The sequence below is a fragment of the Zalophus californianus genome, chromosome 1, assembly GCF_009762305.2.
Source record: "Zalophus californianus isolate mZalCal1 chromosome 1, mZalCal1.pri.v2, whole genome shotgun sequence".
Taxonomy (NCBI): Eukaryota; Metazoa; Chordata; class Mammalia; order Carnivora; family Otariidae; genus Zalophus; species Zalophus californianus.
In genome coordinates, this window is record NC_045595.1 from 79045982 (window position 1) to 79071848 (window position 25867).

Consider the following 25867-nt stretch of genomic DNA (forward strand, 5'->3'; position numbering starts at 1 on the left):
TTGAAAAAGCTATGCTTACTTTTACCCTGAGATTTCCCTTAAAAAAAAAAAACTTAAAAATGAAAGTTTCTAAAATTGAATGACTCTTTAATAATTTATGATTATGTCATAAAAATAGCAATTAACCAGAGGTGTACTATATGCAAAACATGCATTACTTCCTTGGTTATTTCCAGCTTCTGTATTTTGTTTTAATGCAGAAGCCTGAGCCTCCCCCTAGAGATGATTCAGTAGGGGCGGGCTCTGGCATCTGTATTTTTCTAAACTACATGTAACTGAAACAGGAACCAGGGCTGAGAACCAATGCACTAAACATAAAACAATACAAGACCGCTTTAAGTGATTGCTTCAAGTAAGTAATTAACTCAATATGCAAAACCTAAAAAAGGTTAACACACTGTATGACTAGCCCAGCCTTTTTCTGTTCTTTTTCTAAATTTTAAATATTACCAATTGGTGCAGTGATTCCTCACAGTGACCTGTATACATTACAGGGAATACCACAAGTCTTAAAATTCAATACAAATTCCTTTTAATTTTAAAAAGAAATTAAAAAAAAGCAATTCCATTAACTTAAGGGAAGGGAAAGGGGACTGTACATCCCTCCCCCTTTTTAAAGATTTTATTTATTTGAGAGAGACTGAGATAGCGACAGACACAGGGAGAGAGGGAACACAAGCAGGGGGAGTGGGAGAGGGAGAAGCATTCTCCCGCCGAGCAGGGAGCCCGACGTGGGGCTTGATCCCAGGATCATGACCTGAGCCAAAGGCAGACGCATAACCGACTGAGCCACCCAGGCACCCCTGTACATCCCTTTTTTTAAAGCCTTTAAAAGATTGGGCAGAAATAAAAGATGATCTCATAAAGGAAACCCAAAACCAACTAATAACTCTATCTGGCCACTGTTACCCCCAAAACTGAGTTTATTATATTTAACGAAGTTTTCCCCAAATTGAAATCTCCCATTGTGTAAATATTTTAATTTAAAAAACATTTATAGGGGATGCTGGGTGGATCAGTTAAGACACCTGACTCTTTACTTTGGCTCAGGTCATGATCTCAGGCTCATGAGATCGAGCCCCACGTCGGGCTCAGTGCACTCTGCTTGGAATTCTCTTCCTCTCCCTGTCTGCACACACGTGCACATGCACGCTCTCTCTAAATAAATAAAATTCTAAAAATAAAAAATAAAAACACCAAGCTTTTATTATAGCAAAGATAACTGCACAACTACATAATAATGAAGCTGTGTGGGGCTCATAAAGAAACTGTAAAGGCCTTGTCCCTATGACATTTCAAAAAATGTCTGCATATGGACCAAGAGTTAACCTGTTAGGTCATCTATCAAAAGTTGGGAGTTTTTGGATATAAAACTTTTGGCATCTTAAATCAGCTTCTTTCTTCACATTCATGCCTATAGTTTTCTTTATACAGACAACAAAATTTGCTGAAAATACAAGAAATTACACTCTCTCCTGCTTTGCTAACATTGCCACTGCTATCCAACATACTTCTCTAATGCATTAAATTAGTATTTTGTAACTAGTGCTTCAGGGTGGCTTTCAGACCTCATGTGGCTTTCTGAATCACTACTTGTATCTTCCAACCTAACTTTGTATTAATATTCTAAAAATGGGGGGAAAACAATTTATTATCTAAAATAATAAACCAAATTAAATTCATTAATGTAGGTGTTCCCAAAGGTGTCTAGGAAACAAATCTTCCCCAACGGGATAGTCTATTAACTTCTAACTTTTTTATATATGACTTTTTTTTTTTAGGTTAGGAATAGGCAGCACAAAACTTGTATTTAAAAAATAGAAAATAATATCTCCATTTTATACTATGCAGAGAGAAATGAAGGAGTCTGATAGAATAAAAGGAAGTTCTGTGAGGCAAACATACAGACATTGAGGAAAAAGGGGAGAAAAGAGGGGGGAAAAAACCAAAAGGAGATGTGGTACTATATAGTTAAAATTAGTATTTTATATTTTCCCTTCTAGGTTTCCACACCCCAAGAAAAATACAGTCCCTTCACCCTTGCTAAAACTCATGTTTTGGTCCAGCAGAATATTTGTACATGGACAATGATCAGAAAACTGAATTCTATTTTTATAAGTGTTCCTTCTTCAGGAAATTTATTTATTCCTTCATTCATTCATTCAGTAAACATTTGAGCAGCTGCCATTTTCCAAGCACTGTGCTAGGTGGCTGGCATGGTCCCTATTCTCACAGAGCTTAGAGTACTGAAGAAAATCAAATGGCCAGTTATTAAAAGCTAAGCGAATAGGTTTCTTCTATTAGAAATCAATTTCTATTTTGTTAAATTAACTATCAACATTGGTGTCATTTGGACCCTTTTACTTTAGTTACTAAGCTAGCTGGTTGGTCCAGAAGTCAATCAAGCTGTACTAACTTCCTAACTGGCCCCTTACCCAGAAGTTTTAGAACTGTCAAAAAAAAAAAAAAAGGCGGGGGAAGGAGGCATTAATTTCATTTCTCTCTGGGTATCTGAGGCCATGTTCCTCCAGGCAGGCTATGGGGCAGCCAGCAGCAGTTTGCATTATGAGAAAAAAATAAAGCACATTTGCAGAGAAAAGCAGAGACGAGAGAAAGAATCCCTGGCTTCTGCTGTTTCTGGTACCCAGAACATTTCAGTTCTTGAGTTATCATTCACATACTTGGATATCGTTATAATGATCTCATCTTTTTATTCAAAGGAGTTAGAATTAGACTTTTGTTACTTGCACATAAAGAGTCTTACTTAATAACAGAAGTGGTATCCGACTGAACTCCCTAATTCTCCCCAAAGTGAAGTGGTCGAGAGCACAGGCCTTGGAGCCAGACTGCCTGAGCTCCTCTCCTGGTTCCTCCACTTACTAGCTATATATATATATATATATAAAACCCATTCTGGATTTCATCATCTGTAAAATGGCAGGCAGTACTCACCAATAGGAATGGTTTAAATTTTAAATCCCGTTTCTACATTTAAAGCCCTTAGAACAAAGTTTGACCCACAGTAACAGCTTAAAGAGTTAGCTATTACTGCTCTTGTTGTTCCATGACCAACAGCTCCATGGGGGATCTAATGCTGTGACTTCGGTGCTCCAACTGTGACCAGTCATCTGGCTCCACACACTCCCTTCCGCACGACACGGAGAGCGTGCGCAACGGCAAGGCAACATCACTCAGGCAGCGAGAGGCTCCACATCTAGGCGCAGAGGGAAGACTAACAAGGCAAGAGCACCAGAAAAAGCAGCAGCTAATCCACTGCTCCAGGCATTGCAGTGTTCTCTCATGAAGAGCTTCCATACATCCCAAACCCCAAACCTGCCCCCACTCCAGTATTTACTCACACTACTCCTCATTCTGTTCTGTTGGTTTTCTAAACCTAAATATTTTTTATTCATGTTTCTATTTCAACAGATTTTGGCTTGCCAAAAAAATTACTGATGGTTATAAACATTACAATTCTTTGTTATTTGTGATTTTTATTTTTGTGTATAATGGGGACTGGGTAAAGAGGGCTGGCATTTGTGAACCCTAAATCTATTTATATGATATGCAATGACCAAGGCCCTCTAAACCTGTCAATGGTTCTCTGTGAAAGGGATATAAGACAACTTCAAATGAAGGATTTAGAATAAATTTGATCATCATCCTGAAAGGCTTACTGAGCTAGGACCAAGCATGACTCAGAGATCAAGCACATGCATTTAAGAAATAGAGGGTCCTACACCTTGTGCACAAATCGGTGCAGCCACTATGGAAAACAGTATAGAGGTTCCTCAAAATATTAAAAATTAAACTACCATATGATCCAGCAATTCCACTTCCGGGTATGTATTCAAAGAAAATGAAAACACCAATTTGAAAAGATATTTGCACCCCCATGTTCACTGCAGCATTATTTACGATGGCCAAGACACATGGAATATTAATCCAAAGAAAATGAAAACATTAATTCAAAAAGATACCTGTACCCTGTGTTCACTGCAGTGCTATTTATTAAGAGCCAAGATACAGAAACAACCTAAGTGTCCATCAAAGGACAAAAGGATAAAGAAAATGCAGGGTGTGTAGAGAGAGAGAGAGACAGTTACACTTACACACACACACACACACACACACACACACACACACACACACACACACACACACACACACGGAGATATTATTCAACCATAAAAAAGAATGAAATCTGGCCATGGGCGACAACATGCGTGGATCTTAAAGACACTATGCTAAGTGAAACGTCAGAGAAGGACAAGTATCATTTGATTTTACTTATATGTGGAATCTTAAAAAAAAAAAAAAACTCACTAGTGATTGCCAGAGGCTGGGGTGGGGGTTAAAAGGTACAAACTTCAGTTATAAAATAAGTTAGTAATGGACAGCATGGTGAGACTCAGTTAATAATATACTGCATTATGTAACTGAAAGTTGCTAAGAAAGTAGATATTAAAAGTTCTAATCACACACACAATCTGTAACTGTGGTAACAGATGTTAACTGGATTTATTGTGGTGATCATTCCACAATATACGCAAATATTAAGTCATTATGCTATACACCTGAAACTAATGTTGTATGTCAACTATATCTCATTTTAAAAAACGTCTGAAGCTTCAAGAGAGCAAGTTTTCGCATTTGTACAGCAGCTCCACCACCTACCTTGGGGCCAGGCACAGGGTAGATGTGAATACTGCTTGCTGCTTTTAGAACGGAAGGTGTGGCATTTCTTATAGGTACTGATTTAATGTTGTATTCTGAGGGAATGGGCTAAGATGTTCTAAAAGAAACCTAAAAAGTCAGTAGCTTAAAAAGGATCTATGTTTATTTCCAGGAAGGGAGATGGCGGCTCAGCTGGTTGAGTAACTGACTCTTTGGTTTCAGCTCAGGTCAAGATCTTGGGGTTGTGAGACAGAGCCCCATGTCTGGCTCCGTGCTCAGTAGGGAGTCTATTTGAGATTTTCTCTCTCCCTCTCCCTCTGCCCCTCCCCCCTTTCTAAAATAAACAAATCTTTTTTTTTTAAGATTTTATTTATTTATTTGAGAGAGAGAGAATGAGAAATAGCACGAGAGGGAAGAGGGTCAGAGGGAGAAGCAGACTCCCTGCTGAGCAGGGAGCCTGGTGCGGGACTCGATCCCGGGACTCCAGGATCATGACCTGAGCCGAAGGCAGTCGCTTAACCAACTGAGCCACCCAGGTGCCCTAAAATAAACAAATCTTTAAAAAAAAAAAAAAATCATAGACACAGAGAACTGACTGGTGGTTGCCAGAGCAGGGGCAGGGATGGAGGGCGTGGTAGGAGAAATGGGTGATGGGGGTCAAGAGGTACAAATTTCCAGTTATAAAATAAATCACGGAAATTAATGTACAGCATGGCAACTATAGTTAATAATACCATACTGCAAATCTGAAAGTTGCTAAGAGAGTAAATCTTCAAAGTTCTTATCATAAGAAAAAAAATTCTGTAACTACGTATGGTGGGCAGATGGTAACTACCTACTGTGGTGATCATTTCACAACGGTTGACCACTGAACATGAGGGTGAGGGGTCCCCCACCACACACAACTGAAAATCCACATATAACTTTTCACCTCCCCCCAAAGCTTAACTACTAATAGCCTACTGTTGACTGGAAGGAAGCCTTACCAATAACAAACAGTTGGTTAACACATATTTTGTACATTTCTATGTATATAATGTTTTCTCACAAATAAGCTAGAGAAAAGAAAATGTTATTAAGAAAATTATAAGGAAGAGAAAATACAATTACAGAACTGTTTAAAAAAAATCCATTTTTAAGTGGACCCACGCAGTTCAAACCTGTGTTGTTCGAGTCAACTATGCGAATACTGAATCACTATATTTTACACCTGAAACCAATATAATGTACCCATATACCTCAATTAAAAAAAAAGAAAAAAGAAACAGAGGGTTCTAAAGGGCCAGGAAGTAGTTTTAAAGAATCATATAGACATGACTTTTTCCAGAGATATTTTCTTAGCAAAAATAATCTTTCCCCTTTTTAAAAAAAAAAAAAAAATTTCCTGTATAAATTATTATACAGCCAACATTCCAGGTATGTAGCTAGCTAAGTAATAAAAAGGAGACAAGGAAGAAGGAAAACATATAGCATATTCTAACAATGCCAGGGCTTCTCTACAGACATTCTGAAATAATGTCTAAGGTTCCTTGTCTTAGAGACCCAGAACCAGCATGCTAATGGTCATGAACTCTCTGGAAGAGACCGATCTCCTTTCCTTTTTTCTTTCTCTTTCAGAGGTTTCTTATATGTACAAGGAACAAAATGAAGCCTGTAGGGAGAAACACACACGACCCCATTTCTAACCTCAAGAAATATGTAATCTCTCTTCTAGACCCCTTCCCTTTCTTCAATTCTTTTTCCTTTGCCTTCTCTCAGCTCGATTTAGATCTTCCAAAGGCCTCTAACCTTTCCCCACTTCTGCTCCCTCAATCTGTAAAAACCCTCACATTTTACTTCTTTCCCACTTTACCTCAAGGAAGAATAGAGGGAGGGACTGCCCCTCAGGGTTTCTAGAGTTTGTCAGAATTGCTGGAGGGTTTTCATTCTCCCAACCCCCCCCCCAGCCCAGCCCCCAGGCAAATTTGCTAATCTCGCTTCCCCTCCAACTACTGAAAGTAAGTCTCAGTTATAGATGTGCTCAGACAGGGGCAGGATTAGATACTGCTGCAATCGCATGACAAAAATTTTAGATGAAAGGAGGTAATAAAAATAATAAATGTATAACCTAGGTCACTAATAAACTAATAAATATACAGTGTCTTGTTCACTACTTGTTTTGTCATTCTATGTGAAGAGCATGTATCACACTTTTATCTCCAACACATTCTAATTCAAGGTTATGCACATGGACACATAAATGCCCAGCATATAAATTTAGTCAAAATTTTTCAAGTCCTTTTTTCTGATGGTGGTTATTACTCTAACATTTTATGCAAAAGTAACTTACACCTATCTATAATACAGCAGCACTTCCATGTCTTTATTAGCAAATGCGTCAACTAACATCGGCAAACATCCAAACGATGATTCCATCTTCTCATACTGTAAAACTGATCTAAATTTTAAATCACTAGGTATACTGTATTTTCTTAAAAATTAAACCTGTGTTTAAAATCTTAAGGATAGGGATGCCTGGGTGGCTCAGTCGTTGGGTGTCTGCCTTTGGCTCAGGTCGTGATCCCAGGGTCCTGGGATCGAGCCCCTCGTTGGGCTCCCTGCTCAGCGGGAAGTCTGCTTCTCCCTCTCCCACTCCCCTTGCTTGGGTTCCCTCTCTGGCTGTGTCTCTGTCAAAAATAAATAAAATATTTTTTAAAAATAAAAAATAAAATAAAATCTTAAGGATGGGGCGCCTGGGTGGCTCAGGCAGTTAAGCATCTGCCTTCATTTGGCTCAAGTTGTGATCTCAGGGTCCTGGGATGGAGCCCCATGTGGAGCTCCCTGCTCAGCGGGAAGCCTGCTTCTCTCCCTCTGCCCCTCCCTGCTTGTGCTCTCTCACGCCCGTGCTCTCTCAAATAAATAAATAAAATCTTAAGGATAAATATTACATTTAACATAAAATAGCAGAAATTGTTCTGTGTTTTTTTTTTTAACCAACAAAAAACTAAAACAGACTTTGTGGTTTAGTCACACTTCAACTCGACTATAATAATTTCTCAGTGACTGAATGTTAATATCTAAAGAAATGCCCTGGTAACATTTACACAACTACTGTACCACTAATCAAATGCTGTAATTTGCTTCAGTACTCAAATTGTTTATTTCCTGGTGTTAGGCACAAGAAATAAAAATAAAACAACCAGATTTTAGGGAACTTAATCTGTTGCAGTGACAGACACAAATGACTCTAAATGAATGTGATAAATGTTGTGAAGAACTGTATGCCATGGGACACAGATGAGAGTTGTGTGGCAACAATTATTTTTATCTGAGTCTTGAAGTATAAGGACAGAAACTGGGAGAGGAAATATTCCAGGGAGTAGACTGAATATATTAAGTAATGGGGGGAGAAACAATAAAATGGGGATACAGTAGACTGGAATCAGGTTGTAAGAAATTTATTTCATATATATCATTTTGGGCACTTCATTCAAAGAGCAACTGGAGGCCTTAAATTTTCAAAAGAGGAATGCCATGATGATCAAACCTACGTTGGAGAACATCTAGAAATAAATGGCCAGCCTCATGAAACAGTATCAGTAGCTAGGTTGTAAAATAAGCCTATCTTTTTTTGGGGGGGGAAATAAGCCTGTCTTTTAAAAATTTAAATACAGTTTTGCTGAGTAAAATTTAACAAGCAATGGGGTGCCTGGGTGGCTCAGTCATTAAGCATCTGCCTTCGGCTCAGGTCATGCATGATCCCAGGGTCCTGGGATCGAGCCCTGCATCGGGCTCCCTGCTCAGCAGGGAATCTGCTTCTCCCTCTCCCTCTGCCTGCCTCTCTGCCTGCTTGTGCTTTCTCTCTCTCTCTCTGTCAAATAAATAAATAAAGCCTTTAAAAAAAAAAAAATTAACAAGCAACAACTTGCAGTGAAGCCTACAATTCACAGAGCTACTACAAGAGGCAGCAGAGTATAATGGTTAGGCATAAAGGCTTTGAAGGCCAGGACCTAAAAACCAGCTTCACCACTAAAGAGCCAAGTACCCTTTGGCAAGCTACTTAACTATTTTAAGGTTGTCTTATCTGTAAAATGAGAACAACAATCATATTCACATCAAGTTAGTGGATAGCAATATTATTTAAGTTTTATTCTATTTTTAAAATCTCCACAGCACAGAATATGAAGCAAAAAGCAGCTAAGATTTGTGTAAGTCTAAAGAGTTGTCCAAAATACCACAAATCAAGCTTTCCACTGGTTCATTATTTTGTATAAAGTGAATACCCAGAATACTGGACACACTGCTGTCATTTTACAATATAATTACGAAAATTTGGGGCGCTTGGGTGGCTCAAGTTGGTTAAGTGTTTGCCTTCGGCTGGGGTCATGATCCCAGAGCCCTGGGATTGAGCCCCACATTAGGCTCCCTGCTCAATGGAGAGCCTGCTTCTCTCTCTCCCTCTGCTGCTCCCCCGCCTGTGCTCTCTGTCAAATAAATAAAATCTAAAACATAAATAAATAATTTCAAAAATTCATTTCAAAGTCTAATACAAATTACTTGAAGTTTTTTGGCATGTTGATTATTTTATATTATTGGTGTCATTTCCCTTTAAGCAAATACCCACGTTGTTTGCACTGAAATGTTGTCCCCTTAAGAATTCTGAATGACATGTCCAATTTTTCTATAATGGATTAAGTAAAAAAAAAAAAAAAATTTCCTAGGGGGCCTCTCTCTTAGCTGTTTATTATTAGTTCAAGGGGAAAAAAATCATGAACTGGTCTTTCAGTAAGAAAAATTGCCCTTCATTATGAAATGATTTAATTCCTTATCAATGCAACCCCATATCTCCTTTAATTATTTATTAAGATATGCTAGAATTACATTTCATTTTACAGGATTAAAAAAGCTAATCAAAAAGGTTTCAATAACTTAATTTTTTTGGTAACTGCAATTTCAAATACATGTCTAAGAATGTTTATATCACTACTCCAATCTGTTTTACAGTCTTAACACCTGTGTTTGTCCTACATGTCCCCTTTAGTCCACATATTTCAGCTACTGTAACTAAAAATTATGGCAAAATTATCATTCCATAAAAGCATCTACCAAATCAAAGAAACTGGAAAGCATTCTCTCTCTCTAGTCGTACCACACTGATTTGAGGCTTCCCATTGCACAGAGAAATCTTTTCGGTATCACAGGTAACCAACCAAGTGGGGACTAGAGGGATTCTGGCAAGCTGCCTCCCAGACCGCTGAGGGTTCTTCACTGCTTCCTCAAGCTCTCATGTGCTGTTCCTGCTCTTAAAGAGGTACAAAGCCAAACTCTCGATGCTTCCACACCGCAGACTCTGGCTATCTTCACTTCAACTGGACAGTGAGGAAGCCAGGCTGGGGATCACAAAGACAACTACAAGCTGTTTTTGTTGGCTCTGAATGCTATGTACCCATTACAAAGCATCCATACTTTCACCCAACCATTGTCAAGACCAGCTGAGTACTGTTACACTTCCCTTCATAGGTTTAGACACAAATTTGGGGCAGCATGTCTTTAATTTTTATGAAATTTCTAGATATGATATAGATATCTAGAAATAATAGGTGTAACAGATATATCAATTACATCTAGACATAATAGAAATGCTATATAAGAAAATGTCAGTAAACCTGTTCATTAAAAAAAAAAAAGATACAAAGAATATCTCCAAAAACTCTTTATGAGTTGGAAATTTTATGAGAATTTTATTCTTCGAGTACAGGCTGAGTGTGGTGGTATATCATTCCTCTACTTAAAGCTCTCCAATGGCTTTCTACTGAAATTAATAAAATCTGACTTCTGCCTACACCTCATCTCCTACCACTCTCATCCTCATTCACAGTGGCCAGTCATGCTGGCCCTCCCCATATAACACCTGTTTGTTGTCTTTCTGCCTAAAATGCCCTTCTCATGCCTATGTCCTTGTCATCATTCACAGTCATCTCCCTAAAATGGCCTGTAACAATGACCCAACCTGCCCAGTCACTCACTATGCCATTACCCTGTTTTCTTATTTTTTATTTGTCAGAAAGAGAACGCATGCATGCACAAGCAGGGGGAACGACAGGCAGAGGGAGAAGCAGGCTCCCCGCTGAGCAGATAGACTGGTGCGGGACTCGATCCCAGGATCCTGGGATCATGACCTGAGCTGAAGGCAGACGCTTAACCAACTGAGCCAGCCAGGCATCCCAATTTCTTATTACTACCGGAAATTACTTTTGTACATTTTTAAATTGTCCCTCCCTCCATGTGAGTGTAAGCTCCATAAAGGCAGGGATACTGTCTTTTTTTACTGCTCTATAGGAAAAGCCCAATAATTGTTAGAATGAGCAAGTGAATACGGTGAGGAGTGGCTGGTTACAGCTATATCTTAAAGCCAAAGGGCCATACAGTGGAAAAGGCCAGGTCAGGTAGAGACCAAAGTACTGGCAATGTGCTCAGTGATATGTACTGCTCAGCCTGGCTCACAGGAAAACAGGCAGAGAACGCAGATGGAGCAAGTAGGAGACTGCCCCGCCCACCCCAGCTGAGTCACTAATAACCCTTCCAGGCCTCAATACACTTGGCAAAACTAGTACTAAGATTTAACTGGAACAAACAAAAAACTGTTATTAGTACAGACAATTGTCATGAGGCAAATGATGTGCGTTCAGTAGGTTATATATTTTAAAAACTCATTCGAGGAACCTAATTACTACTCTACAAGGCCTGGTAAATACCTGTTAGGGAATGAATCACACCTTCAAAGTTAGGCCAGTAACAATTCATATATATAGTCTGGATGCACACAATTGTATCTCTTCCCTCAAAAAGTCAAGTGTCTACAAACTGTTTTGTTTTTTTTTTTTAACTCAAGTGAGCACGTCCAGAAGAAACTGCTGAGAAAACTGCACCCAAGTGGCTCACCCTTTTTTTGTAGAGGGTACAATAAGGGAAGGGAGCACACCAGGGTGTGAGAAAGCCAGAAATGCAAGAGCAAACTGACAAAGATTTCAACCAGAAAGGAAAATGCAAATTAAGCCTGTAGTAATGTCATTAGGTATCCTGAGATTTGACTTAGCCCCTTAAAAAACAAGATAGCATTTCTCTTTATGCACCTCCGGGTTAAATGTCAATGTGCAAATGTTATCGCCTTCAAGCCATGCACTACAGTGGGTCGAGGCTTGCCAGAGATCAGAGAAGCTTCAGAACTGAAGATGACTGCTAGTCTAAAAAGGCTGGGGAGGGTATATCTTTGGAAAGCAGTGAGAGTTGGACTGGAACAAAAAACCATGTAGAAAGGTTTCAGGAGTGGCTCTGGAAAAAGAACGCAGCAGTCATCTGGCAACAGAATGGAGAATGGATAAAAATTCATTTATCAATACACATCATGTAATAATTAGGGCACAGAGAAGGGAGCAGCCAGTCCTTTTAGCTATAAAACTCCCACTGTAAACATTAATTTGGGCTCCAAGATCTTTTTTTTTTTTTTTTTTAATTAAGTAGGCTCTAGGCCCAGTGTGGAGCCCAACTTGGGGCCTGAACTCACGACCTTGAGATCAAGACCAGAGCTAAGATCAAAAGTTGGATGCTCAACCAACTGAGCCACTCAGGCGCCTCTAGGATCCAAGATCTTAATAGCTTTTTACTTTTCCACAATCACGTCTTTTATTTTATTTTTTAGAGTGGGGGGAGGGCAGAGAAAGAACCTTAAGCAGGCTCCAAACCCAGGCAAAGCCTGACATGGGACTCAATCCCACAACCCTGAGATCATGAACCTAAGCTGAAATCAAGAGTTGAATACTTAACTGACTAAGCCACCCAAGCACCCCTCACAATCATGTGTTTTAATTTGCAGGTACTACAATAAAGAATCTCCCCCCAATATATATAAATGTAAAACAGCTATATCAAAAGTCATAGTAGAAACACCTGCATCTACACACAATCTAGCAGTACGGCCAGACAGAACAGAAATCAATTTTAAACTTCAGTTCTAATAAGAATTGTGTCCTCAACATACGGTTTATTTTAGGACTGGTCCATATCACTTGACAATGTTTACTATGTAATAAACACTTCAGATGTGAAAAAATCTCAGAATACTAAGCTACAAAGAAGAAACATTTTCTGGGGAGGCTACCAGTCTAGCTGAAAACTGAAGCTGTGCGTTCTGAGGACTTTCACAGACACAATAACCCAGAAAAAGGACCAAGGCCAAAGAAGTATCACATACTGTTAAGTGATATATGGTATTGCTATCTTTACCGCTAGTCTCTGCTCACACATTACCATAATCACTTAACATACATTTGTTTTGAAATATTTACTTAGGTTAGAGAAAGTTATCTTTCATGTTTATAAAAATATCCTCCTGGGTGCTCGTTATAAAACAAATGTTTTCTTTTAGAGTCTTTGATGTATACCAATTCAACATCTCCTTTTCTTTAGGATAAATCTGTTCTAGCAAAGTCTACTACAAAATAAAATTTTATAAAGCCAATTCAATAAATTACCTTGAAAAACTGAGATGTATTCCCATAGAGGAGGAAGGATTATGTGTAGTAGGAGAAATTTAAGTTATTTGGGGGGCAAAGTTCCTATGGAGCCAAATACTTGTGGCTCCACATGTTATCAATGCCTAATACTTTTGTGATTCCAACTAATATTCTGAAGTTTAAGGATGTCTCCCAATCCTGAAAATGTCTTAATTCTATCCTCAATGCTCCCAGAACTCTGTATCCCTTTATAAGACCATCTGAGTCACTAACCTACCGAAGGAGCACAATCTGGCCACTTTCATCTCACCAAGTGACCTCCAGCACCAGCATCTGAGCCTGAAGCTTCATATTATACAAATAAAAATCATGTCTCATCCAAATGGCCAACAGACACATGAAAAAGTGCTCAACAACACTCCACATCAGGGAAATACAAATCAAAACCACAATGAGATACCACCTCACCCCAGTCAGAATGGCTAAAATTAACAAGTCAGGAAACAACAGATGTTGGTGGGGATGCAGAGAAAGGGGAACCCTCCTACACTGTTGGTGGGAAAGCAAGCTGGTGCAGCCACTCTGGAAAACAGTAGTATGGAGGTTCCTCAAACAGTTGAAAATAGAGTTACCATATGATCCAGCAATTGCACTACTGGGTATTTACCCCAAAGATACAAATGTAGTGATCCAAAGGGGCACGTGCACCCCGATGTGTATAGCAGCAGTGCCCACAATAGCCAAACTATGGAAAAAGCCAAGATGTCCATCAACAGATGAATGGATAAAGAAGATGTGGTATACATATGTACGTATGTGTACACACACACACACACACACACACACACACACACACACACACACAGGAATACTACTGAGCCATCAAAAAAATGAAATCTGCCATTTGCAATGACGTAGATGCAACTAGAGAGTATGATGCTAAGTGAAGTAAGTCAATCAGAGAAAGACAATTATCATATGATCTTACTCATATGTGGAATTTAAGAAACAAAACAGAGGATCATAGGGGAACAGAAGAAAAAATAAAAAAGACAAAATCAGAGAGGGAGACAAACCAGAAGAGACTCTTAATTATAGGAAACAAACTGAGGGTTGCTGAAGGGGAGTGGGGGGGATGGGGTAACTGTGTGATGAACATTGAGGGCACATGATGTAATTTGCATTGGGTATAAGACTGATGAATCTCTGACCTCTACCTCTGAAACCAATAACAACATTATATGTTAATTAACTGAATTAAAAAAAAAAACTCTGCAAATAAACTCTTCCTTTTATATATGCTATTAGCCAACTTTCACATCTAGTATTGCCTAGCAGTGAATAGCACTTGATCACACTCCACAGGACATTCTGATGTACTAAGAGTTCCATCAAACATAATCAACCTTTAGTATATCAATTTCTTTATTCAAGAAAAAACAACAAAAAAACAAAACCATGTCTCCATGTCATCAATTTTAATTTAGAAATTTGTCAGTTATTTGGATAAGAGATACCACAAATAATTTCTCCTCCAAATACTCATATACTATATAAAGGCATACTAGAAGATAACTTCTAATGATTTGAAAATGTGAAAAATATCAATCATAACCCAAAGAACCCACTTTTAAACAAAATTAATGTCAATGAACTATACCATGTTTTTGAGACTAAAAATGTTGTAAAGTACCTGCCTAAGGGCACCTGGGTGGCTCAGTTGGTTGAGCATCTGCCTTTGGCTCAGGTCATGATCCCAGAGTCCTGGGATCGAGTCTCACATCAGGCTCCCTGCTTCATGGGGAGTCTGCTTCTCTCTCTGCCCTTCTACCTGCTCGTTCTCTTCTCTCTCTCTCAAATAAATAAATAAAATCTTTTAAAAAAAAGTACCTGACTGATAACTTTTGTGGTGACGCGGATAAAAAGACACCAGACCTAGATCACTCAGGATGTTTGTGAATTACATGCCCCAAGTCCCCCACACCCAAATTTGAATGAGAATCTGGCACCTGAATTTTTACACACAAGCTATTATGTACACACACCGCTCTGCTGAGAAATAGTAAGATAAACATTTGCATCATGCGACATTTTCTTATATGAAACTATTACCCACATTAAACAACGACTCTAGGTGTCCAATTGTCCCCCGGCTTACTATGTGTAATTTACAAGTATGTGTCTTGGGAAGACCAATCTCAGAAAAAGGGACAATCTTAATTATCATGTTACACAGGACCAAGAGTACCTGGATAATATGAAACAATAAAATGTGACTGGTAGATGATCAGAAAGATGATGCTGATATGATGATGCTTTAAGAACTCCAGGTAAGTTCAATGTAAAGTTGGAACTTAATAGCCAATCTTAAAAGGATGAAACAAATTGAATATGATGAATAATTTACAGTGTTAAAAGTAAACACATATATACTCATTCTCATGCATCCACAAGTGTGAAAAGTAAAAAAGATCAATGCAAATCAAAGCATATAAAAAAATTTAAAGATGGCATCAGCAATTTACTGATTTTCCAATTATCCATTCCCTACAAAATAAACCCTGCTAAAGGGATTCATCAAGATGTGATATGTGAACCCGGCACTACTTACATATAATACCCATACTACAATGTTAACCATAAAGATCACAAAGTACTTGAATCTAGTAAAACAGAAGTTAATTTTCTCTAGTTGGGGGTAGGGGAGGAGGAAACCCTCCCAAATCCTTTGAGAATCCACTAGAAAGAGAGACACCTCCTCCCCAAGAAAAATAATTACACAATGTTGAGTTCTGCCCTAAAGTGTAAAAATCTGGTAATACTAAATCATCTCCCCTGGATAAACACAATGAAATCTTCTAATTGGGCAGAGTAACACAAACATCTTTTCTTTCTTGAAATCAACCCCTCTTTTGCATCACCCTTTCTACCTTAGATCTGTCAAATCCAGGGGTTACTTGCTGCTCTTTCCCGACCTCACCGTGTTATTTCAGCACTCATAACCACTCTACCTCAAAACGCTTTCCACTTGCTGCTTTCAGACATTACTCTCTTGAGTTTCCTTCTATCTCTCAGTCCCCTTTGCTGGCTTCTCCTTCAGACTATACAACCTCTAAACTAGAGGTTCAAGTCTGCATCCTGGACCCTCTTCTCACTACACCTTTCTTCTCTTGATGAGCTTGAGGGATGCCCCAGACAAGAGCCTCTATATAGTGGTGTCTCCCAAATGTATATGTATCTCAAGCTTATGAGTACAACTTGAGTCTAAAATATTCTTCTGAGCTCCATTTACCTATACCTAACTTCTATTTTCTACTTGACACCTTCATTTGGATGCCTCATTGGTATCCATCTTAAGCCTAACATGGGGCACCTGGGTGGCTCAGTCGGTTAAGCATCTGCCTTTGGCTCAGGTCATGACCCCGGGGTTCTAGGACTGAGTCCCGCAGTGGGCTCCCTGCTCAGCAGGGAGTCTGCTTCTCCCTCTCCATCTGCCTGCCACTCCCCCTGCTTGTGCTGTCAAATAAAATCTTTTAAAAAAAATAAAAAATAGGGCGCCTGGGTGGCTCAGATGGTTAAGCGTCTGCCTTCGGCTCAGGTCATGATCCCAGGGTCCTGGGATCGAGTCCTGCATCGGGCTCCCTGCTAGGCGGGGAGCCTGCTTCTCCCTCTGCCTCTGTCTCTCTCTCTGACTCTCATGAATAAATAAATAAAACATTTAAAAAAAATAAAAAATAAAGCCTAACATACCCACAAAGGACTCATTTTCTATGCTGCCCTCAACCCAAAACACATACACACTGGAATAGTGGTCCTATTCCAGTCTTGTTCCTATCAGTAAAACATGGCCATCATCGTCTACCTAATTGCTAAGACCACAGAAACTTGGAGCCATTCTTGGTCCTTTTTCTTACCTCCCATATGCAATCCATCAACAGGTACAGGTGTTCTAACCCCATGTCCACTGCCACCATCTTAATCCTAACTGCCATCACCAGCTGCTTGGAACAGAGCAAACCCTCCTTTCTGGTTTCCCTTCTTCCACTCATGCCTTCCTCCCAGCTATCTTCCACATAGCAAGGAAGGTAGGAAAAGACTTTTAAATCGCTACTGAAATAATGTCACTTCCTTGCTTCAAAACACTGAATGGCTTTCCACTGTTCTTAGAATGAAATCCAAACTCTAGTTTACATGATTCTGCATCATGTGGTACTACTCCCCACCTCAGGGCCTCCGTGTCTGTGCTTCCCTCATTCTGGGATGTTTTTGTATTTTTCACAAGGTTTTCTCCTTTCTTCTCATCTGTCAGGTCTTTGTCTAAATGTCTTTTTAAGCCTTCTCCAAGTAACTTCCTTACCCCAATTGCTCTCCATCACTGCACTGTTAATTTCTCTCTTACTAGCTGACACAACTTGTAGTTACCTAACCTTCTACCTGGTTACTGTCTATATTGCCTACTAGAATTCAAGTTCCAGGGAGGTTTGAAACTCAGTGTGGGGAGTTGAGGCTCGAGCTGCTGTGCACTCAAAAGAGGAACTGGGGCCAGGCACCTTTCTCCTTACCCCGGGCTGGGCCCTGCCCCACCTGAGTCCTCCTGGGTGAGATGGGCTCAGCCAAGAGGACCCCAGTCACTCCAGCAGCCTCCACCACACAAGCTTGTGGCCCAAGTGATGGAACCCTGTTTACCTAGTGCCAGCATCCTGCACACTCCCATCCCAGTGGAGAGCTCTCCACAGCCAAACCTACCAGCAGGGGAGCAGCTGGGGGGTCCTCATCAGATCCAAGACTCAGACCCCTGCTCTTCTACCCTTGGCACTGCATGGACACCTGTGAAGACCAGCAGCAGAGAGGCCCCCAAGCCCACTGGTGAACAGCTGAGTGCAGTATTTGAGACCGAAGGCCCCAAATCGAATCTTCCCCCAGAGCCTGTTCTGCCCTTAGAGGCAACTTCATCTTCTGAATTGGACATGCCTCTGGATACCTAGTTTTCCCCTGAGAACCAGATGCCACCCTAGAGCCAGACTGAGCTCCCCTCCAAGCAGGTGTTCTCCAAGGAGGAAGCAGAACAGCCCTCAGAAACCCCTGTGACTAGCCAGGGCTTGGACAAGCCCTTAAGAAAGAACCTGAGACTCCCCAATCCTCAGGTTCTAAAGCACAATAGATGGATGGTAAATAAAAGGCAAGGTCCTATGGAGATCACTCCTCATCATCCTGCAGGATGACAACTCCCCCAGAACTCTGACACCATGACAGGGTAAGTGGCCTTCTCCCCTGCGTGAAAATGCTAGGGAGCTAAAGGAAGCAGACCTTCTGGGAACTGGATGACTTCTGAAAACTGGAGGCCGAGTGTGGAAGCAGGGCCAGGACCAGGATAAGGAAAATCAGTACTTTCCAAACTTGGTAGAGAACTAGGCCGTGAGTGTCTCCAGTGCTGAGTTCACCAGGGTCCTTGTGATATAGTATCCTCTCAACCCCTTCTTTCCCTGGGAGACTAGATTTATTTGAGAGACAGAGAGAGAGAGCGCACGCGCATGCAACATGGGAGGAAGGGCAGAGGGAGAGGCAGAAGCAGACTCCCTGCTGAGCCCATCAAGGGACTCAATCCCAGGACCCTGAGATCATGACCGGAGCAGAAGTCAGACGCTTAACGACTAAGCCACCCAAGGGGTCCCTAAAACTTTTCTCTAAGTAAAATCCTTCCAAGCTGTTCTATCCATTACTATTTGAAAATGTGCTTCTATGCCTTTTTCTACAGAACTTATCAGGATCCACCCCACAGCAATTTTCCATCTATTAATTAGATACAAACACTCAATGTCCTGGTATTACACATAATGACCATCATTTCAATGCTAGTAGACCCTACTGAGACTCTCCATTAAGTATTAATATTTAAAATTTAATATTGCCATAACTCAGTACTAGAATCAAGTCAGATGTGACACCTGTGGCAAATGTGATGTTAAATGCTATTTAAGAGCTTGATAATACAGTCCCTTTATTTTGGCCTGGCCTTGCCCTTTGTCATATTCAGGCTCTTTAGAAAGCAGAGAGAATTCAGTTTTTGACTACTTTGTTAACTGACGTATTAGTGAACAGTATGCTGCCCCAGGTAACAAAACCCAGTGACAACTTTCAATTATGTTCTGCATATGAAAACTGTTGGCTTCCTGGGATTTTCCTGACTGGGCTGAGACATTACCTTGGCCTTCCACAGGTTTATCACCTATGCAGTGCAGCATGGACTCTACAAAGCAATCCATAGTCACTTGCATATAAGACTTCAAGATGACCATGAGCATACAGCAATTCCTAGATTACAATTTTTCAGCAAAGGGCTCTGATGAGCTTCTTAGCTTATAGAGTAGGAAGTTTCCCAGAGGATCAGAGGCATATTCTGACACCATTTACTAGGTCTTTTGTTTGACTTTACAGCATGGGTGCGTAAGAGAGGCTGAATAAGAATGGGCTTATTATGAAACCCTGTTTCACTCCACTGATGATGGGGAATGTGTCAGATGTCTCAGGCGGGTGCCACCATCTATAACATAACTATCTGGAATAGCTTTAGGATTTAGGGGAACATTGCTAGGAAGTCCAATTTACTTAGCACCCCTAAACCCACTCTCACTTGTTGGCAAACAGTAATCATATCAAGTCAAAACATGGTAATCAAAGGTACTGGTATTTTCTTTATACAATCTTCTCAATCTAGCCTAAAGCACTGATCCTGTCTTTTCTATCACACTGCAGTCCCGAGCTCCTCTGTGATTCCGAGAAGGTGAAAATTGCCAAAACTGCTTGGGTGCCAAGTCAGAAAGACTGCCAGCAACAGACAGCTGTAAAATGTGACAGCAATTTCCCCAGCTCTTTCCATTATTTTCTGAAAAGGGTAATGAAGACATTCCATTAAGCCATCAGACTCAAATTAGGTTTTTGTGTCTGTGTTTTAATGTAACAAATATGTACTGTTTATCTTCTCTTTCTTGGACAAGGTAGGAATGGCAAAGATGTAATCCCTGCTCTCAAGGAACTTAAAATCTACCCAGGAAGAACAAACCAAATAGCACTGCGGAAAGACGCTGCTTCTTTTTGTTCAATACAAGTAGCTGGAGGACGAAAAATGCTTCCAATCCTTTAGAAACTGTCACTCCATCATAAAGTTCCAGGCTTCCAGCCCTTATGACCTCAGTTCCATATTCTATCACCTTCGCTAAAATTGTGTTTTAAAACATTACAGTATCTCCCTCCCTCGCATTTTCACTTTTTTTCCTACTTGCTTCTTCCTCTCAGCCTACAGACCACACTCTTAATTCTATACTTTAAAGGCCAACAGAAAAATTTCCTTGACCTCCCATAAGGCTTGCAGCTCTCCTCCTACTCTGCTTCTTTTTTCTCCAGGTCCTCGTTATATCCCCCACCCCTCCTGTGTAGACATCCCTCAGAGTACAATTCTCAATTCACCTCTTCCCCTTGGCGATTAGGAGTACTTCAGCCATCATCCAAACTTTTAAATCTAATGTGTACCTCCCCCAAAGCCAGTTCCAGCCTCAGCATCCCTGCCAGCCCACCTCAGATTCAATGCATGTAACCTAAACACACAGATATGTCATGATGCCTGCAGCACACTTTCAAATGGTCCTGGCAAAGTATAGAGATAAGAGAAAAGGCAATCCATAATCACTTGCATATGTTTCAAGAAAAAAGTCATGAGCAGGGGGGCGGGGGGCCGGCACCTGGGTGGCTCAGTCGTTAAGCATCTGCCTTCGGCTCAGGTCATGATCCCAGGGTCCTGGGATTGAGTCCCGCATCGGGCTCTCTGCTCCGCGGGAAGTCTGCTTCTCCCTCTCCCAATCCCCCTGCTTGTGTTTCCTCTCTCGCTATCAAGTAAATAAATAAAATCTTAAAAAAAAATAAGAAAAAAGTCATGAGCACACAGCAATTCCTTGAATATATATTATATAAGGTGAAGTTTTAACAGCTGAGAGAATGATGTGTGTCATTTCAACTTTTCCATAGCTTTGAAATTCTTCAAACTAAAAAAATTGGGGGAAAAACCATGTAGGATCAGAATCAAGGAGAAAAGTCATGGTCTCTGCCTTTTAAGGAGTTTATAATCCATTTGTCTAAACAAATCTAAAATTAGATTAGGTAGATGTGGAGAGTTCAAAGACTGATTAACAATAAACTTAAATATATAATCAAACTGCAAATATTGGGGTACCTGGGTGGCTCAGTTGGTTAAGCGTCTGACTTTGGCTCAAGTCATCATCTCAGGGTCCTGGGATAAAGTCCCAGCATCAGGCTCCTTGCTCAGCAGGGAGTCTACTTCTCCTCCCTCTGCAACCCCTCTCAGGCACATGTGCTCTCTCATTCCCTCCCCCTCCTTGGTCTCCCTCAAAAAAAAACAAAACAAAAACAAAAAACAAAATATTTACTGAGAGCCTACTACGTGGCAGTAATACATTAAGCACTGTATTTTTTTTTAAAGATTTTATTTATGTGAGAGAGAGAGTGAGAGATAGAGAGCAGGAAAGGGAAGAGGGTCAGAGGGAGAAGCAGACTCCCCGCTGAGCAGGGAGTCCGATGCGGGACTCGATCCTGGGACTCGATCCTGGGACTCCAGGATCATGACCTGAGCCGAAGGCAGTCGCTTAAGCAACTGAGCCACCCAGGCGCCCACATTAAGCACTGTATATGGTCAACAAAACAAACCTTGGAAAGAGGATCTATCTAACCCCTCTGCTCCCTCAAACGAGTTCTTCTTCCAGCCTTACTGATGTCTGTTAATGGCACCACCATCTTCCCCAATACCCAAAGAACCTCTGAGTCCTTTCAAGTCCTACATCTCTAAATCAGTGGCCAAGTTCTCTAGATTCCACTGCTTTCCACCTCTCTCCTCTCCACTTTGATGGATGCCACCTGTCCCCAGGCCCACCTGGCCTCCCGCCTGGACTACTGCAGCTCTCTCCAACTCTCCTGCTTCCCACCCAACTCCGCTCAACCCTTGCTTTGTCTCTACCCAGATACTCAGTTCTAACTGAATCAGACTTCAGCTCAAAAGGGTTTCAATGATTCTCCCAACAACTATATAATGAAATTCAAAGCCTCAGCCTGACACTGAAGAACACAACCTTTATCTCTTACTGCTATTCTCCCACTCAGGCCATAGGTTTATTCACTCTTACCTAAAAGTGTCCTCCCGACCTTTCCTGTGCTACAGAAACGTCTCTTACTCTTCCCACTCCACTTCTCATTTCCTCCAGGAAGTTTTCCCAGATATCTAAGTGCTCCAGACACCACTCCTCACACCCAGGTCAAAGCAATCTCTCACTGCTTCTGAACCTTCATAACATGTAATGTGCATTTATTACTTTCCAAATAATATTCATGTTTCCAAGGACTATTCAAGATCTGTACATGCATTTCTCACCACCCTTACAAGACAATGAACTCCTTCAAGGCAGTCAGTTTTCATGTGTTAACAGGGACTCAAGGTTTGTGACAATTTAATATTAGTATCCTTTACAAAGTCCATAAGAACTGTGAAATGTGGCCTTGTAAGCTATAAGAATCTTTCCTCAAAATACTGTTAACATTTAAACAATGGGAGGGGGCGACTGGGTGGCTTAGTCAGTTAAGCCTCTGCCTTGGGCTCAGGTCATGGTCTCTGGGTCTTGGTCTCTGGGTCTTGGGATGGAGCCCTGAATAGGCTCCCAGCTCATCAGGGAGCCTGCTTCTCCCTCCCCCTTTGCCCCTCCCCCACTCGTATGCTTGAGAGCTCTCTCAGATTAAAAAAAATCTTAAAAAAAATGGTATAGGGGGGTTTCCTAACTTTTTTAATGGTAAAATATGTAAAATTTGCCATTTTTATCATTTTTAAGTGTAAAATTCAACATCATCACAATGTTGTACAACCATCACCACTATCTCCAAAATTTTAATCACTCCAAACAGAAACTCTTGTACCCATTAAGAAATAACCCCCTCATTCTCCCCTCCCCCAGCCCTGAAAACCTCTAATCCTCTGTCTCTATGAATTTACCTATTCTAGGTATTTCATGCAACTGGAATCACAATATTTGTCCTTCTGCATCTGGCTTATTTTACTTAGTATAACATTTTCTTTTTTTTTTTTTTTTAAGATTTTATTTGTCAGAGAGAGAGAGCACAAGCAGGGGGAGTGGCAGGCAGAGGGAGAAAGCAGGCTTCCCGCCAAGCAGGGAGCCCCACATGGGACTCAATCCCAGGACCCTGGGATCATGACCTGAGCCAAAGGCAGACGCTTAACCGACTGAGCCACCGAGGTGTCCCTAACATTTTCAAGATTCACTCATATTGTAGCATGTATCAGAACTTCATTCCCTTTCATGGCTAAATAATATTCCATTGTAAATATCACATTCTGTTTATTCACTCATCTGTTGATGGATACTTGGGTTGTTTCCTCTTTGGGGTTATTATGAACAACTATGAACACTGACAAGATCTGTTCGACTCCCTGTTTTCAATCCTTTTGGGTATATACCTAGGAGTGTAACTGCTGGGTCATATGGTAATTCTGTTTAGCTTTCTGAGGGACAATAGCAGTACAGTTTCACAATCCAGACACATGGTCTTTTGGTAAACAAAACAGTCACAAGAGTCCCTACTCATTTAGTAAGCAATTCATTTCTGGATAGATTTCCTTCCTTCCTATCATTCAAGCCCTAGGTGATGATCTAATTTCCAGGAACCTGACCCTTGTTTGGGGGCTACTTTGTGCTGACACTCCAAGTCTCCCGATTCTCGCTGTTTTTCAACACTGCCTCTACCCACATAAAGGCAACCACACTGCACTGGTAACATTCCAAATAAAAATTATTATGAAACTCAACAGTGTTTTAGATCCTGAAGTCACATTTTTATCTTTAATGCATTTAGTAACATCAGATGGATGAAAAACACATTAAAAGGGTTCTTTTCAGGTAAGATATAGGATTTTGTAAAGGACTTCTGCTGAATGCATTTCTTATACCCAAACAACCATTCAAAGCAAGCTAAACTTGGACAAGATGTATAGGCCTTTACTATTGCAAGGAAAGGACCTCTTTTCCTTTCAAGGTTAGCGGCCTGGGACTTCTAAATTGACATCTCATTATTATTGCCATCAATTCCAGATTTTATAAAACCAGAACAATACAATGATGTACATTCACAGAAACTATCTTGAAGGATACACACAAAGTGCAAGTTAGCTCCATATTAGGAGCATCTCTGAGCAGGATCAGAAGAGATCATGAGGGGGATTTTTCGCTTTTTACAGCACAACTTCTACATCTCAACTTTTCAAAAACACTCAGATTATTGTATAATGGCTTAAAACTGTATTTAAAATACAAGCAATAAGAGGCAATGTTAGTTGAAAAAAATATGAGCTATTAAAAGGAGCTAAATGGACAAATCTAATAATATCAACATCTAACACATACAGAAAACTCTAATCTCATTTGAATTTTACAATACTGTGAGTTAGGCAAATCAGGTAGTCGGCCCTTTTAGTAAATGAGAAAAAGGTTAAAAAATTTTAACTGCTTCAACAAATGCATTACATTCTTAAAATGTTCTTCACTTTGGCCTTTAAATTATCTTTAAAAGAGGTAAGATTTAGCTGGGGCGCCTGGGTAGCTCAGTCGGTTGAGCATCCAACTCTTGGTAGTGTTTTGGCTCAGGTCATGATCCTGGGGTGGTAGGATCGAGCCCCATGTCCAGCTCTGAACTCAGCAGGGAGTCTGTTTGAAATTCTCTCCCTCCCTGCCCCCCCTACCCTGCTCACGCTTGCGCACATGCTCGCTCTCTCTCAAAATAAATCTTAAAAAAAAAAGGTAAGATTTAGCTGTAAAGCTTTAAGACCAACTGTATCTGATTACATAGTTTTTACAGAAAAATAAAACGCACTTACTTAGTGGGCTTTACACATTTAAGAAACACAAAAATAATCATTAAATATAATAAAGTCATATAAAACAAGAATTTTTATTATTCTCCACCGTGCTTGAAATGTTTAATGACTTCTCAAAGACATTTTATCCTAAAATAGTAACTCTAAAAAAATCTGAACTTTTAGATTTCAAGTTGCTGTATGAATAGTTTACTCAAAATACTAGTAATCCCTTAGGTAAATTCTGAAGTGAAAGAACTTGGGAAAATGTCATTTGTTACATACAGACATACTGTCTATAGACACTTATGTCTACAGATTATAGAGCTGTAACTAGTCAATTTAGCAAAGCTTGAGCCCTAGGCTATAAATAACAGGTGCAAAACTGACTCTAGTGGCCCAGAGTTCATCAGCTAACTAAAAGGCATAATTTTATTTAAGTCAAACTTTAAAAAACTTAAATAAATAAAAAGCATAATTTTACAATCCAGGATAGGGCATGCTTTAGGAAATCATTACAGTAGTTATGACAGTATTTTTTTTCCTAAACAAATAGCCAAAATGGAAGGAAAAAGTCCAACCAAATGCACAGTACATGAGTTGGGAGACTATTATTTCATCTGCATATATACATAAAACCAAATAGTTAAGATACCAAAGAATTTGATTTATGTGGCAATATAGAAAAATTTTAAAATAATTCACTTAAAAAACTTCTGACCTGGTCACTGAATATAATCTGCACTCTATTCTTAAAAAACAAAACAAAACAACAAAA

At 40.1% G+C, this 25867-nt stretch overlaps 1 protein-coding gene and 1 pseudogene across 2 annotated transcripts in view; one reads left to right on the forward strand and one right to left on the reverse strand.

Annotated features, from left to right (window-relative positions):
- The window catches only part of UBE2E1 (ubiquitin conjugating enzyme E2 E1), a 79477-nt gene that overhangs the window by 44998 nt on the left and 8612 nt on the right, over positions 1 to 25867 (reverse strand). The gene's annotated exons all lie outside the window — the stretch shown is intronic.
- Positions 17773 to 18581, forward strand: LOC113916332 (annotated as a pseudogene).